The following is a 5,747-nucleotide window of genomic DNA, read 5'->3' as shown; positions in this document are numbered from 1 at the left end:
GGCATTAACAATGTGCGGCATATGTGTAATTGAAATTATGTGTGGTACTATGTGTATAAATGCATTACCAATGTGTGGCATTATGTGTATAAGGTGCTCTACTGTGTAGCATAACATATAGAAAGCGCACTACTGTGTGGTCTAATGTGGATAAAAAGCAATATGGTGTGGTGTAATGTGAATAAGAATCAATATGGTGTGGTGTAATGAGAATAAAGAGCAATATGGTGTGGTGTAATGTGAATAAGGAGCAATTCAGTATGATGTTATGTGAATGTGGGGCACTACTGTGAGGAGTAACGTATATAAGGCAAAGTGGTACTACTGTGTGATGTAATGTGAATAAGGGACACTATCGCATTATAAATTGTGAAGTTGCACTACTGTGAGGCATAAGTTGAATTGGGGGTAATATTGTGTGGCCATGCCCCTTGCCAGCAAAAACACATACCTTTTTGGGCTGTGAGCCGAATGTGCACACTGTTCTTATTTAAATTACAGGGGGTAGGAAAACAAAAAAAGGACTGCTATGGGTGGGGGGTATGGTGCTGGGAAAGGGGTTCAGAGGCGGAACTAGCGGTGATGCTAGGGGGCATCAGCCAAAATCTTGCCTAGGGCATCATATTGGTTAGGGCCGGCTCTGCACTGTTATGTTGATATATTATTAATAACCACTTATTGCATACTAGTTACAGAATATGCACATTACTTCTGGTTGAGGAGAGAAAGCTTAACAGCCATGCAACACATCATTCAGTCTGTAACTAAACCAAATAAAAATTGTATTTTTTATTTTGCATACTTTGCTAATTGGATGATTTTAGGTGGGCTTGGATTTATTATATTATTCACTATCTAGCCTCCAGGGAGTTTGCCACCCACAATCACACTGAGCAGGATCAGTGAGCACTGAGCTGAGAGCCCTGTACCACAGGGGCTCCACCTCCTGCAGGCTTATGCTGCATGAATCAGATCCATCCACTGAGTCACTGAGTCTACACAGTGTACAACTGTCTCAACTCACTGGCAGACTCAGGATGAATCATGATTCATGAAATGGATCAGGTACAGCAGCACAGCACTCACTGACTGGTGAGTCGTGACTGCTCCCTCCCCCCTCCCACTGGGTGTCACCTGGTATAGCCTCTGGCCAATCACAGCTAAAGACACTCAGCAGAACACACTGACTAAAGGACACACTGAGTCTCCTCCCTCTGACTGAGAGAGGCTGCTGCTGCAGCTGTCTCGACTCATTAAACAGTGAGTGACTCGAATCATTCACACTTCCTGATGATTCCAGTCACTGTGTTGAGACAGTGAGTCAGTAGCCATCTCTACCTCCATGCTCTGGATGATAGCCAAAGGTAGGCACTGTGTGGGGGTGGGGGAGAGGTGTATTTGGGGGGGAAGTACTGTGTTTTGTGTGTGCTTGTTTTTAAGTGAGGTGTGTGTGTTTTTAAGGAAAGTTGTACATTCAAGTAAAAGAGGCATGTGTGATGTGTGTGTGAGAGTGGCATGTGTGTGAGAGGCATGTATGTGTATGTAAGTGAGAGGCATATGTGTGTGTGTGTGTGTGTGTGTGTGTGTGTGTGTGAGGCATGTGTATGTAAGTGGGAGGCATGTGTATGTAAGTGAGAGGCATGTGTGTGTGTGTGTGTGTGTGTGTGTGTGTGTGTGTGTGTGTGTGTGTGTGTGTGTGTGTGTGTGTGTGAGAGGCATGTGTATGTAAGGGGCCCTACACACTAGGCGATGCGCCACCAAGGTGCCCGACGGCCGATACGGCCGACGAGCGACCCGGCGGCGGGGGGGGCAGTGACGGGGGGAGTGAAGTTTCTTCACTCCCCCCGTCACTCGGCTCCGTAGACTTGCAGGCAAATATGGACGATCTCGTCCATATTGGCCTGCATGCACAGCCGACATGGCCCCAGCGATGAACGAGCGCGGGGCCGCACATCGTTCATCGCTGGGGACTCCACACTGCACGATATGAACGATATCTCGTTCATTAATGAACAAGATCGTTCATATCGTGCAGTGAAATCGCTATGTGTGTAGGGCCTATAAGTGAGAGGCATGTGTATGTAAGTGAGAGGCATGTGTATATGAGAGGCACTTGTGTGAGAGGTGTGTGTAAGTGAGAGGCACGTGTGTGAGAGGTGTGTGTAAGTGAGAGGCATGTGTATGTAAGTGAGAGGCGTGTGTGTTTAAGTGAGACGTGTGTGAGTGTTTAAGTGAATGAGGCGTTTGTGTTTTTTTTAATATATATCTAGTGTTCACGCTAGGTGTCTGCCCCTTTTTTAGACAGCTGAATCCCGCCCTGCCAGTTTTTGTGCGCCCTGCCGCCCCGCCGTTTGCTGCCTGCCGGACCCCTCCACGTCGGCCAGCCGTGCGCCGCCAGACCCGGTACGTACATGAGAGTCCCCCTGGGCTAAATTAACCTAGTATTTTGCAGCTGTAAACATTAATCTCAGTGCTCTCTACCTGGTGCAATGTATCTCAGTGCTCTCTACCTGGTGCAGTGTGCCTCAGTGCTCTCTACCTGGTGCAGTGTGCCTCAGTGCTCCCTACCTGGTGCAGTGTGCCTCAGTGCTCCCTACCTGGTGCAGTGTTCCTGAGTGCTCTCTACCTGGTGCAGTGTGCCTCAGTGCTCTCTACCTGGTGCAGTGTGCCTCAGTGCTCCCTACCTGGTGCAGTGTGCCTCAGTGCTCCCTACCTGGTGCAGTGTGCCTGAGTGCTCTCTACCTGGTGCAGTGTGCCTCAGTGCTCTCTACCTGGTGCAGTGTGCCTCAGTGCTCTCTACCTGGTGCAGTGTGCCTCAGTGCTCTCTACCTGGTGCAGTGTGCCTCAGTGCTCTCTACCTGGTGCAGTGTGCCTCAGTGCTCTCTACCTGGTGCAGTGTGCCTCAGTGCTCTCTACCTGGTGCAGTGTGCCTCAGTGCTCTCTACCTGGTGCAGTGTGCCTCAGTGCTCTCTACCTGGTGCAGTGTGCCTCAGTGCTCTTTACCTGGTGCAGTGTGCCTCAGTGCTCTTTACCTGGTGCAGTGTGCCTCAGTGCTCTCTGCCTGGTGCAGTGTGCCTCAGTGCTCTCTACCTGGTGCAGTGTGCCTCAGTGCTCTCTACCTGGTGCAGTGTGCCTCAGTGCTCTCTACCTGGTGCAGTGTGCCTCAGTGCTCTCTACCTGGTGCAGTGTGCCTCAGTGCTCTCTACCTGGTGCAGTGTGCCTCAGTGCTCTCTACCTGGTGCAGTGTGCCTCAGTGCTCTCTACCTGGTGCAGTGTGTCTCAGTGCTCTCTACCTGGTGCAATGTATCTCAGTGCTCTCTACCTGGTGCAATGTATCTCAGTGCTCTCTACCTGGTGCATTGTGCCTCAGTGCTCTTTACCTGGTGCAATGTGTCTCAGTGCTCTCTACCTGGTGCAATGTGCCTCAGTGCTCCCTACCTGACGCAATGTGTATAATGTGCTCTATCTGACGCAATGTGTATAATGTGCTCTATCTGGCGCAATATGTATAACGTGCTCTACCTGGCGCAGTGTGTATAGGAGGTTCTAACTGGTGCAATGTGTATTAGGGGCACTACCTTCCCCACGAAACAACGCCCCTAGATTTTTGCTGCGCACCTTCGGTGCGCACTGTCCATGTTTTGGCCATAGGAATGGGAGCACCAAGCATTATAGTATGTACCTAAGTTTGCCCATCTAACTTAAAAATGTGCCCTCCCGAATGAAAAATGTGCCCTCCCCGTGATCAGCACCCTGCCCTAAAAAAAAATACCACAGTGAACACTAATTATATTGGCACACCGCTGCGCCAAAGCATCTCCATGGAGACCTGGCGGGTGAGGGAGCACTGTAGGTGTACTATAATGGTATGCTGGTGTCTGTTTTATTGTAATGACTGACTTGGAGTGCGTCCACTTTCTATGTGTATCTATATTACTATTGGGAAAGGTACCTGAGCACGCTGCTACTGTTCACCCTGGGTGCCGGATAGCTACATATGGTATGTGTGTGTATGTGTAGGGGGGCACCAAAATGTATCATGCCTCCGGGCGACTAGGACGAACTTACGCCACTGAAGGGGACTGAACTACTCGTTAGAGAACAACATGTACAGTATTAGACGTTTCCTGTGTCATGGAGGAAATATGGGAGTTGAGGCTTTGCAATTTTATGGCAGCTGTCCAAGATCTTATCTCTTCTGTGGAACTGAAAGCAATGAATTAATGAAATATATTTACAATGAAATCATTTATATTATCTTAAATTATGTAAACATGATTGTTCTTTTCCATTATTATATTTTTAATAGAATGCCTGTATCTCCTGCAGAATTATGTGTGATAACTAAAGGAGAATGAGGAAAACATACGGCACTGTTTGAAGGCAGAAGAGTCACAAGTGTAACTGAGCTGCTATCTGTTACTGCTCAGGAAAGTGATGACATTGTGGAGCAGGAACACAAAGTAATGTACCATCATTACACTGGAAATCTCTGATGCTAAGCCCACTGGCCTGTTGTGGGTTGTTGTTTTTTTGTTAACAGGACTTGCTGCAGTACATATCCTACAGCAATAGAATGTGGCCGATTGTCAGTCCATGGAAGAAAAGCTATCCATATGCCAGGGTTAGGAGCTGGTTTATTAGATACACCTTTCAATTACTGGCTAGAAACCCCCTTTTTCCCCAGAACAGTCTGAATTCTTCATGACATGGATTCAACATGGGGCTGTAAAAACGGGATGCGTTTGCCATCCCAGTGGTCATGTGACCACCGCCAGAATCCCGAAACTGCTAAGGACACTTGTGCCAGAACACCGACCACCGGGATCCCGAAGGTAAATATCTGGGATTAGGTGACGGTGCTTGGAGGTCACATGATCTCCAAGCGCCGCCTGTACACACACAGTGAACAGGAAACCGGTCACATTGACCGGTTCCCATTCACACCGCACAGTGAGCCGGGTTGAACACGAGTTCAACCCAGCTTGCGACCAGGGTTGAAATACCGGGTCGCTTGAACCGGTATTTCAACACTTGCACCTTTCAAACCGCACCTGAACACGGGTTATGCGCGCTCGTGTACCAATAGCCCATGTCCATAGGTGGCAGTCTGAAAGGGGTACTAGTTATCTGTACATGTTATTAGTACTACATCTGATTCACATTAATCAATTGTATTAGAGGTAGCCCAGTTATTACAGCAGAGGCAGAGGTCATGAATTAAATGCCTTCTTATGGTCTCTCTGTGTGTAGATTTTATGTTCTCCCTGTGCTTGTATGTGTTTCCTTCTTGTGCTCCGGATTTCCTGCCATGCTCCAAAACATTCTGGTAGGGTAATTGTATTCTGACAAAACCAGGGGTTAAAGTGAGCCAGAGTGGGGCGGAACTGCGTACTGTCAGTTCCACTTGGAGAAGGAACGCAGTTCCGCCTCCTCTGGCTCACCTCACCCGATGTGTGCCTGGCGCCGCAGGGAGATGCCGGGCGCCCGCTGAGATTGTGTTACTAGCGGGCGCCGAGCTCTCTCTTCACAGCGCCAGGAGCTCACTACTGAGCTCTGGCTTCCGGCTCTGTCAGTGCGCACTATGGGAGAGACGTCATGACGTCTCTCTCATAGTTCCGGGGAGCGGACGCCAGGAGGGGCAAACTACTGGGTCAAGCTACAGGGGGCAAACCACTGGGGGCAATCTACTGGGGGCAAGCTACAGGGGGCTAACCACTGGGGCAAGCTACAGGGGGCTAACTACA

General features: G+C 49.2%; 1 long non-coding RNA gene across 1 annotated transcript; it reads left to right on the top strand.

Moving 5' to 3' along the window:
- Nucleotides 1-1,199: 1,199 nt before the first annotated feature.
- On the top strand, nt 1,200-5,353 carry LOC134943635 (uncharacterized). Its single transcript, XR_010181648.1, has 3 exons — nt 1,200-1,364; nt 2,302-2,403; nt 4,330-5,353. It is a non-coding gene; the product is annotated as an uncharacterized LOC134943635 (long non-coding RNA).
- Nucleotides 5,354-5,747: the final 394 nt, after the last annotated feature.

The sequence above is a fragment of the Pseudophryne corroboree genome, chromosome 7, assembly GCF_028390025.1.
Source record: "Pseudophryne corroboree isolate aPseCor3 chromosome 7, aPseCor3.hap2, whole genome shotgun sequence".
Taxonomy (NCBI): Eukaryota; Metazoa; Chordata; class Amphibia; order Anura; family Myobatrachidae; genus Pseudophryne; species Pseudophryne corroboree.
Note: the sequence above shows the minus strand (reverse complement) of the source record. Positions and strands in the feature narration are given on the sequence as shown.